An 11,830-nucleotide genomic window follows, 5' to 3' on the forward strand; every position below is an offset into this window, starting at 1 on the left:
AAGTTTTCAGCTCAAAATAATGAGAGGCAGTCATACACCTCTTTTTAAGAACTAAACCATGACACGTGTTCATTCACTTCTCAAATATAAATACTTGATGCGAGTAAATTTTTATATAAATCAAACGAAGTCCTCATTAACTCATTATTTGTAGCAACTATAAACGCCGGACTTCTCGCGACATATAGCGATGCAAGTTATAAATCTGGACCAAATTAAATGATGAATACTAAAAAGATCGACTATACCAAGACTTATGGAGTTAGACCATATCCAAGAAGTTTTTTACAGTAGATACTACTATAAGTTTGTGTAGGTAAGTTGGTTTTAATTCAACCATTGTTTTTGCAAGTGCACAGAATATATGACAAGTGGTGCAGAGTATAAAGTAAGGGATTACATGTGCTCCTACATCATTCAGATTCTTTGCTTTGACAATTTAGTGCAGAGCATCTTCACTGATTCTTTCTCCCTTATATTGTCTAACGAGTATCGGCATATCTGTTATCAATAATAAAATACTGGAAAATTAAACAAAGTAAAACAGAAACAGGGAAAAAAAGTAGAATAAATTCGAGTACATTGAATTCACTGTGCTCAAGAAATTTAATTTTCTCATAGCAATCGAGGTATAGGATTATTTTTTCTCGAGATAGAATAGATAAAAAGCACACTGATGTAGCGGTACTTCAAATTATAGAAAGGAGAGTGGTTCAGAACTTTCGTAAGGATATATATTGCGATAAAACTCTCTTCTCAACTTTTTAAAAGCTATAAAATGTGTTTCTACACATAAGGACATTAGCCTTGCTCTATCTCACCAACAGCTAATAAAATCGTGATGTAAAAAGAAAATTTTCATTTCCCTATATTTTTTAATTTATATTTTGTCATTTCTTTCTATCTTGAACTAAGACCTGCGTGCTGTTATAGGGTACTGTTAGCATGAAGAACGGGTCTTGCGGGGCATATGCATTAGTTGGCCCAAGCCACGATCCGGGTTAACAAGATTAACCCATTTAATGTAAATACATTTTCTCACTTTTTAAATGTCAATGTTGTATATATACAGATTCAGATATTTCTAGAAGCAAAATATCATAAAAAAGTAACTTTTCCTTTTCCATCTTCTCCTTTTTCTCTCTTCGTTTGGATTCTTCAATGTTGTTTAATTCATGGCATTCAGTGATTGTTTCATCGAACACGGTATCAGAGCCAGGTTCTAGATAGTGCTCTCCATGAGCTATCGACCAATCCTACCCTCGAATATTTGCTACGGTAAATTATCTCTGTCCTGATTCCGGCGACTTCTATCATTTCGACAAATTTTTCAAATTTTGTTTGAGTTCCTCCATTGTGAAGGTTTAAGGTACAGATTTGAGCTGGTTCTGATAATATTTGAGTATATTCCGGCGATTTTGAGCTTATTTTCGGTCAACAAAGGAATTTTTCCGGCGATCTCAAAGTTTGGCTTCTATTCTTCGGAGTCACTAGAAGAAATACGGTATTATCTTTCTTTGCTTATCGATTTTCACTGTTCTGCATCTGTTGAATAGTTAATCTCGATTTACTGTGAAGTGTATTTATATCATTGGTGTTGAATAGCTGTACGATTGCAAAATAACTGAACGTACGAATACTACATCTACATCTACGGGTGTTGAGGGTTTCACTCCTTTCTCTATTGATCCCTCACACTCTTTCTACATTTATCCCTCCAATTATCTTAACACTCTACTTGTCTCTCCTCCTTTCGACGGTAATGGTTTTGTTTCCTGGAGGAGGGGTATGCTTGTAGCCTTGTCTACAAAGAACAAACTCGAAATTATTACGGGGATAAATCCTCAACCAACAGAGGATTCTCCCTATTACTTAGGTTGGGAGCGTTGCAATGACATGCTCATTGCCTGGATTACAAACTCCCTATCCCGAAATATTTCTCTTAGTCTCATAGGTCATACCATAACTAAGGAAATCTGGAGAGATCTAAATGAACGTTTTGGACAGTCCAATGGATCCAAATACATTCAGAATCAAAGTGAGATCAACTCAACAACCCAGGGCTCATCTAACATAGCTACTTATTTTACGAAAATGAGGAGTTTGTGGGATGAACTAAACACAGCTTATGTAGGCCCTGTATGCACATGTGGTGCTTTATCCAAGCTATTGGAGAAACAACAGTTATTCCAATTTTTAAATGGCTTTAATGAATCTTACCCACTTGTAAGAAAAATATACTCATGATGTCACCTTTACCTTCCATCAGTAGAGCATACTCTATGCTACAACATGATGAGCATAAAAAGGAATCATCTTCTAATGTCCCTTCCTTCAACACTGATTCCGCAGCATTCTCAGCTTTTAACAATCCATATACTTCTTTCAGAAGAGGAAATCCTTATGTTTCCAATCAAAAATTTCAGTTTGAACCCAAAAATAACCATAAACCTCCTTATGACTCCAAATTTAATCAAAAGGTACAATTTGATTCCAAACATACTTCTGGGTTTCAAGTTGAATATAAGAAAGAGATTTCTTCAGAAGCATTAAGTTCATTTTGCAAATATTGCAAAAGATCTAGCCATACTATTGACTACTGCCACAGATTACATGGCCTTCCTGTTGACTTCAAGTTTACTAAGAACAAGAAAACTACTGCTTTATGTGTTCAACACAACAAATCTACAGGAGAAGCTTCTTCTCCCAATATTCCCAATGGCTTTACTATTGACCAGTTCCAACACTATCAGTATCTTCTGAGTTTGCAAAGCAACACTTCCACTTCTGAAAGGCCATTTGATGGCAATACAGCTTTCAGTGCTTTTGCAGGTTTGTTTAACCGCTCTGTTGTGTCTAACACTGATACTTATACATGTGCTCTCTCTTAACTAGGAAACTCCAGTCCCTTGATTCTAGATTTAGGTGCAAGCAATCACATGACACCTCACAAACACCTCTTACATAATATTCAACCTTTACATAGTCCTTGCTTAATAACTCTAACTAATGGGTATAAAGTAAAAATATCTACTGGATCCTTTTATTTCAACTCTGATATAATACTTCACAATATTCTTATTGTTCCTTCCTTTCATTTTAATTTGGCATCTCTACACAAATTATTGACTCAACTTCAATGCCATGTTGTCCTTACTACTTATGCTTGCTTTCTACAGGGCCCTTCTTTGAAGAGGCCACTAGAGATTGGTACAGCTGCTAGTGGATTATACTTTCTGCATCCAGGTCTATCTGCCACTAATTCTCCAACATCTACCTTGCCACCTGCTAATTCTCTTACCTGTACTAGTAGTGAATGTAATAATACTTCCCTTGTCCCCAATAATACTATGTTCCCCAGTAGATTTGTTTCCTGCAATTCAATCATCAATAATAACATCAATTCCCCATTTATTTCTAACAATTCTTCTTGCGTTACCAACAAATGTGCTATGGAACCAAAGGTTGGATCGTATTTTTTTCATAAAATGCATTCTATCTCTACTTTACTTGATAAACTATCTACTAAACAACCTTTTATATGTCCAGTCTGTCCAATGGCAAGACAACAAAGAACTTCATTCCCTCACAGTTCTATTCATTCCACTACCCTTTTTAATTAGTCTACATTGATATATGGGGACCCTACAATACACATACATACAACCACTACAAGTACTTTCTTACTTTGGTAGATGACTACACAAGAGTTACCTGGACTCATTTGTTATCTTCCAAGAGTAATGCTCTATCTGTACTTAAAGCTTTTGTTTTTATGGTTAAAACTTAGTTTAATCTACCTGTCTAAGATTTTAGATCTAATAATGCCCTTGAATTAGGTAGGAGTTTCCCTTGTCAACAATTTTTTTTAGCTAATAGTATCCTTCACCAGATCACCATACCTCATACTCCACACCAAAATAGAGTAGTTGAGAGGAAATACAAGCACTTGCTTGAAGTATCTAGGTCTCTTTTGTTTCAATCTGGCCTACCAAAGAAATATTGGGGGAGTATGTTTTAACAGCAACTTACCTGATTAACAGACTTCCTTCCACCGTTTTAAACAATATTTCTCCCCTTGAGAGAATATTTGGTCATCATCCTTCCTATAATCATCTCAAATCATTTGGTTGTCTATGTTATGCCACTACTCCTAAGCCTGACAGGGACAAGTTTCACCCTAGATCTGTCCTAGCTATTTTTCTTGGGTATCCTTGTGGTAAAAAAACATATAAACTTCTCAACTTATCATCTCACTCTATCTTTCACTCCAAAAATGTCATTTTCCATGAGCACACCTTTCCTTACCTCTCTCCTACACAAATTTCCCCTGTTGTCCCACTTTCTTCTTCTTTTATTGACTTACCTACTTCGTCCACTTTTATTTCTGTCTCATCTACCCCCAATTGTTCCACAATCACCTGTTGCTCCCTTTCCTCCTCATCCACCCGATATACCAATTTCACCACCTCTTGCCACCCACCTTGTTCCACCTCATCTACCTACTGCTCTCCCTCTTAAAAAATCCTTCAGAACTATCCAAAAACCCTCTCACCTTGCAAACTATGTTTATACATCTACCAGTCATCCTTCTTCACCAATTGAGCACATTCATGAGCCTCAGTTCTACCACCAGGTTGTTTCCAATCCCTCTTAGCAGGATGCTATGTTGAAAGAATTTCAAGCTTTTGCTACTAATGATACTTGGGACATTATTCCTCTTTCTCCTAACAAAAAAGCTATTCCCTGTAAATGGGTTTACAAGACTAAGCGCAAGTCAGATGGCTCTATTGAGCGATACAAAGCTTGACTTGTTATTCGAGGTGATACTCAAAAATCGAGTATAGATTACAATGAGACTTCTCTCATGTGGTTAAAATCACTACCATAAAGTGTCTTTTAACTGTGGCTGCCAAGAGGGGTTAGATTGTTTTTCAACTCGATGTGAATAATGCCTTTTTGCATGGCTCTTTAGATGAAGAGGTATACATGAAACTTCCTCTTGGTTTTACTGTTCCCCCATCCTCCTCTTCCCCACTTGTGTGCCGGCTTAAAAAGTCTCTCTATGGCCTTAAACAAGCCTCTAGACAGTGGTTCTCTAAACTGTCTGAGACGCTACTGCCCAAAGGTTGTACTGCCAGTAAAAATGACTATTCACTGTTCACTAAAACTATATCTGAGTCACTTATCGTAATTGATGTGTATGTTGATGATATACTCTTAGTTGGTGATGATATTATTGCCTTGAGAGATTTAAAGGCATTTCTGGATGCTCAATTCCACATTAAAGATTTGGGACATGTTTACTATTTCTTCTGGTTGGAAATTTCATCCACCCCAGCTGGTTACACTGTTTGTCAGCGAAAATACACCACTGACCTGCTTCGGGAGTTCCACTATGATGATATTACTCCTGTTACTACGCCACTTGATTCTGCTTTGAAGTTATTGGTTGATATAACTGCCCCTCCCACTGATGCTTCTCTTTATAGGAGTCTAATTAGAAAGTTGAACTTCTTACAACACACTCGTCCTGATATTGCTTTTTCGATACAACATCTTAGCCAATTTTTGAACGCTCCTCAGGTGCCTCACATTCTAGCTGCTTTACATGTGCTACGTTATCTTCTTAATGCTCCTGACCAAAACATTCTTCTTTCACGTAATGCTGATTTTTCTCTCACTGCATATTCGGATTCTGATTGGGCTGCGTGTATCAATTCTCGCAAATCTGTTACTGGATTTTTTATCACTCTTGGTGGTTCCCCTATTTCTTGGAAGAGTAAGAATCAGCCTACCATATCTTTATCCTCCGCTGAGGCCGAGTACAGGGCCTTGCGGAAGATCGTCGCTGAAATATGTTGGTTACGTCGTTTGTTGGGTGATCTTAGTGTCTCAATTGACTATCCTGTTCCTATTTTTTGTGATAGCCAGATAGCAATTTATATTGCACGAAATTCAGTTTTCCACGAACGCACGAAGCATATAGATGTTGATTGTCATTTCGTACGTGACTGCTTGACTGCTGATGTGATTTCTCTTCACCATCTCCGTACCTCCGAAAAACTTGTTGATTTGCTGATAAAGCCCCTTTCTAGAGTTGTTCATCATCAACTGTTATCCAAGTTGTCCGTGTACTTCCCTTCTAGCTTGAGGGGGGTGTTAGAATGAAAAACGGGCTTGCAAGTCATCTGCATTAGTTGGCCCAAGCCACGATCCGGGTTAACAAGATTAGCCCATTTAATGTAAATACATTTTCCCACTTTCTAAATGTCAATGTTGTATATATACAAATTCAGATATTTCTAGAAGCAACATATAATAAAAAAGTAACTTTTCCTTTTCCATCTTCTACTTTCTCTCTCTTCGTTTGGGTTCTTCAATGTTTAATCCATGGCGATTCATTGATTGTTTCATCGAACTGGTACCAACAAAATACTAAAAAAAAAAAAGGAACGAAAAAAAGAAAATCTGTCGACTGTTTTGCCAGCAATACATTCTTAATTTAATTTCGTATGCTTGCTTTATTATAAAGCACCAATATATCACACAAATTGAAAATAAAACAAATAAAATGTAAAGACAATCTGTCAAATGTTTTCCCAGCAATGCATTCTTTCTTTAGCCTACTTTATTTAATATTTTGGAGGAATCCTACAACAAAAAGGAACTAAAGATTTGATGGACTGAGAATCTTCTTGATATAATGATATATATGTACATTTGATTGAACAGTGCTTTTTTTGTAATTTCATACTTGTGGATGTGGACTAAGATATCATATCTCGTTAGAATTATAAGCTTTGTCTGAATAGAACCAAACACCCAAATTAAAACCATTTTTGATTTTTCGTCAATGTTTGATACTTATAAACTCTTAGCTAGGAGTCATTCAGTCTTGAGAATTATTGTTTTTTAAAATCCGAATTTTATTTTTCAACTCCACTTCATAAATTTCAAATAAAGTATTCTCTTCTCTTTTTCGTAAAAAGTATAACCAAACATACTCCATCTTCATCTTCGACTTTTGTAAATTTCTAAACAAAGTAAAAAAGTACTATTTGGAGTCTGTAACCAAATGCATACTTAGTGACTCATCACCAGCAGCTTTGGATTTGTTAATTTGGTCTTAAGAACATTGTTTGACTTTCCGAAAAGCACTTTTTCCAAGTTTATTGATAAATGCCTCTTTCATATGTGCTTTGCTGTTGGCCCTTAAAAAAGCTGATGAATAAGGCTGCCTAATTCTTGCATATTCATTGAACCAATCTCGTTTTCTTCTCTTAAATAATTAATTTACAAGTATAGCAAGTCGTGATGATGCACAATTGATAATGATAAAGAGCATAATGAGGATGCATGTGAGCTACAAGATTTTCTTATTCTTATGAAGCTCAATAGGATTTTTGAACTCACTAGCCGTCATCATTGCTCAATGGAGGGTTATTATTATCTGACAAAATAATTTCTTGACTGTTTTGTTGTATGTTGTAGTAGATTAAAACATGTGCTCGTACGTAAATTTAGTTTGAACAGTTTATAGATTTTTACAACGATTTCATGATGTCATATTTCACTAATTAAAATGCCATATAGCAAGCAAGACATATCTTATTATTCCACTAAAATGTCATATTTCAAGAAAACAAAGGAATTTTGTGAAGTTTATGATTTTTTAAAATGACTTCAAGTCAATATGTTATAATAATTTAATTTTATAATAAATATTTAATTTTTCTTGACGCTTATTAATATTTGAGCAAAAATTACTAGGTTAGTTCACGTGAATCTACATGTTATATTGAGTGTACTATGGACTCTCTGCCCCATAGAACTAACCAACTTATGTGGTTATCATCAGTTTCATTGAAATAAAATTAAAGAGTGATTCTGTTGATGCAAAAGATACAAGACAAGGCCAAAGACATGTACCGGGTACCGCAAAAACGAATAATAACTACATTTCCTTTTAAGAAAGACTCAAAATTTATTTTGATCACTTCAAAAAAGGAAAAAAAGAAGAAGATGATGATCCTGGATTCCTAGTTGTCAAATGATTGAATAGTAGAGAGTATCTAGTTAGTTACGAGTGTATCAATGAAGTACGAACAATTTACATCGAGTGAGATTCAAATTGAAAAAATAATGGAATTTGTCAAGGAAAATGATTTTAAATCTTGAAACTAAGAATGTACGAATTGTTATTTTTGACGGTGATACTACAGTACTATTTAGTATATTAAAGAAAGTTATCGAGAATCACACATTTTATTACGTACTCTGAACATTTAATATTTTCATAACTATACTGAAACGATTCGCTATAGTTTATCCTTCACTGGATTTGAAAAAAAATAGTACTCACCAAATTAATGTTCATAAAAATCCAAAAATTAAAATAAAATTCTACTCCAACCTTATGGAGAAAGAATTAAGAGGAAGACATGGATGTGAAGTAAATTAAGGAGCACTCGTGTGATGAGAGGAGGTTTGTTAGACAAACAATATTGTCAATTGTCTTATATTAGGAGTATATTATTGCAACAAAACAAAAGGAAATCTTTAGAGACATCCAACAAAATGTCGTGGATTTTATGTTGAGAAAGATTGCCTATTTAAATCTGACTCACCTCTCAATCGCATCTCTACAAGGATCTTATTCATGCAAAAACTATAATTAATTAATTAATAAAAGCAAGGGAGAAAGAAGACCAAAGAAGATTTATACTACCTCCGGTTAATTTTACTTGACGTCCTTAAGTTTTCTTCATTTATTCGTTCACAATGTTAAAAATATATTTTTATTCTTATTCATCACTTTTAACATGGCAAGAGAAACAATTTTATTTCATGTTTTACCTTCAAAATTAATGTACTTATTTTCTAAGACTTAAGACTAAATATTAATTAATTTGAATATTGTAATAAAATACTCCGAATAATTTTGTTTAAAGGACGTGTAAAATTTAAAGTCAATAAATAAAAATGAACGGAGAGAACATAGGTAAAAAAGTGAATAGCATTAAATTGAAATTAAAAATAAATAAATAAATAAATATAATCAAATTATTTTATTAATTAGTCTATTATTTTTAAAAGAGGTGTGGAAGGTAAAATAGAGCGGAGGAATACAAGAGAAAAGTAAAAGAATGTGCTGGGCAAAGAGATTCCTTACACAATGTTTAGAATTTAAATTTAGCAATGGAGCATTCTCATAGAAAAGTGTAAAAAGCAAAGAATATGGCATGTCAGAAAAAAATATTATAAGTAATTTGATTTTAGGTGACGTTGTAAGAAGAGGTTTGGGACATGGACATGTGATAGGTTTCAAGAGCAAAAATTATTAAACAAAATTCTTTTTCTTTTGGATAAGAGGAAAGAGATGTGGTCACAGTTTGTCCATGAGGTGAAGAGGTGTTGCCCATTTTCTTGATTGGACAACTCCATGCCATTTAGATATAGTTAAAACACTTTAAAGAAACAAAACAAAACAAGTTGTTACATTGTCCTAATTTGTTTGGAACTTTAGTTTATTGAGGGTCCATTCAATCAAATTTTAGAGTTACATTTATTGGACTAATGTTAATATATTCTTTATTCAGAGGAGATGCACAAAAAGTATTTATGCTATACTCCATACTTATCATAAGCCATATTCATCAAAATGAGTACGAAAGTTTATTTATTGAGGATCAATTTGTTTGGCTCTTGAGAGCAACAAGTGACGCTAATATCATCTTCAGAATTTACTATCCATTATTTTTTTATCAAACTTTTAGAAAAGATTACTAGTACTAAGTTTTTTCATTGGGAGAAGCTGGTTGACCATTTACACGTTACGTAGAAATTACACCGAAATGATTCTTTTGAGTAACAATGTACACTTAAATTTACGGTTAAGGATGTGATTTGCGAATTATTATAATTTAGTGAAAACTACGAGGGCTTAGGTTTAACTTTTAATAAAGATAAAAAATATTAGGTACCTTTTTTTATTATTCAAATCTAATTGAATAAAATTATTCGATATCAATGCTAGTGATTGATAGCAAATGCCTGCGAAATAAATTGAGATACGAAAAAATAATGTATACTTAAATTTAAAAACAAAGAAAGCCTTAGAAGCCATTAGTAATCCATGTGCCACCCACAGTATGGCTCAGTACTAAGTTATACACAACAAAATTAACTGCCTTGAAATTTACTTTAATATTTGATGTAACAGTGTCCCAATTAATTAACCCTTTAAATATTTTCCAGAATTTGTTTCTATAACATTCGTGTGAACGAATTTGCAATCAAATTACTGTAACTTTAATTTCTATTAATCAACTAATTACAATTTACATGTGATTTAATTTCAACCTTAGTTGAGTCAAGTCAACTCCTTAATTTTCTTATACTACTCATTAACGTCAGTTGACTTGACCATATGAAGTCCTCATATATCCATTAATGTGGATCAATCTGATTTCTATTTACACAGTACAAGAATTTAACTATATATACCACAATCGCATGAAGGAACTTTCATTTTGTGTGGCCTCTCATGTTGTAACAGATCGTATTCGAAAGTTTGGAGGTTACTACATTCATGCTTATTCATTTTGCATTCATCCTAGGTTATATTGACATGTAGTGCTGGTCTTAGAACGTGGTCTAGACTGGAACATTTTTTCTTTTAGCTAACTATATTTAATTCTTTTACTTCGATTATTTTTACTGTGGTGGTTTCTATTCAATTTTTTTTTTTTGGCATAGTCTCTTATTTTTATATTTCCTTCAAAGTTTCAAGCTTGTTTTCAACAACCTCTATGTTTTTCAAATATAATAATAAAATTTGCGTAAGTTTTACCTTTTTCAAGTCTCACATATGAAACTATATTGGATGGGTTAGTTGTTGGGGTGGGGGTGGTGCTTGAGATTAACTATACTTTGGTGTTCACCAATTATAGCTCCAACCTAACATTTTGTAAGTAATATTTCAACTCGCCAAAGGCCAAGGCCATACTGCTTCTGAAAAGTTAAATAGTAACAAAGAAAGCAAAAAAGAACAGGAAAAATAAAAAATACCAAGTAAGTGTTTGGTGATAAATTTTTTTTTTTTTTTAAAAAAAATTGAAGGTGGAATTGTGTTTGACGATAAATATAAATCAAAAATTTCTTTTATATTTGTGAGAAAAATGAAAAAAATAAAAATAAATTTTGTTCGTTTTTATTTTTGGCAAAATTCTCTATTGGACCCCTGTACTATGTTAGTTTTGTAAGTTGAATATTTCTACTTATATATTTGTCATTTGGACCCCTAAACCCACGAAAAAACTACATTTTAAACACTTTTTTTGGAGCCCATGCCAGCTGCCACATCAACTGCCACGTGTGCTATGTCATCTGTCAAGCGTGCTACGTCATTTAAAAAAAATATTACATTAAATTTCAAGTCATTTTTAAAATGCTACATAACAAATTAAATATTAAAATTAAATTAATTAAATAAAAAAAATTATAAATTGTAGAAAAATTTGAATAATCATGCTTTTAAAATTTGAAAAAAATTTAAATAAACATTTTAAAAAAAAATTACATCAAAACTAATTAAATATTAAACTTAATTTAATTAATTAATTTAAATTTTAAATTTAAATTAGTAAAAAATTAATCAATTAAAATTTTTAACTAATTAATTTATTTAAATTAATTAAATTTTAAATTAATTAATTTATCAAATTTAAAATTCTTGCCTAATTTAAATAAATTTTGCTTAAATAATTAATTAATTTAAATATGATTTACATATTTAAAATATTTAATTTAAATTAATTGTGGGGAG

This window comes from Capsicum annuum, chromosome 2, assembly GCF_002878395.1.
Source record: "Capsicum annuum cultivar UCD-10X-F1 chromosome 2, UCD10Xv1.1, whole genome shotgun sequence".
Taxonomy (NCBI): Eukaryota; Viridiplantae; Streptophyta; class Magnoliopsida; order Solanales; family Solanaceae; genus Capsicum; species Capsicum annuum.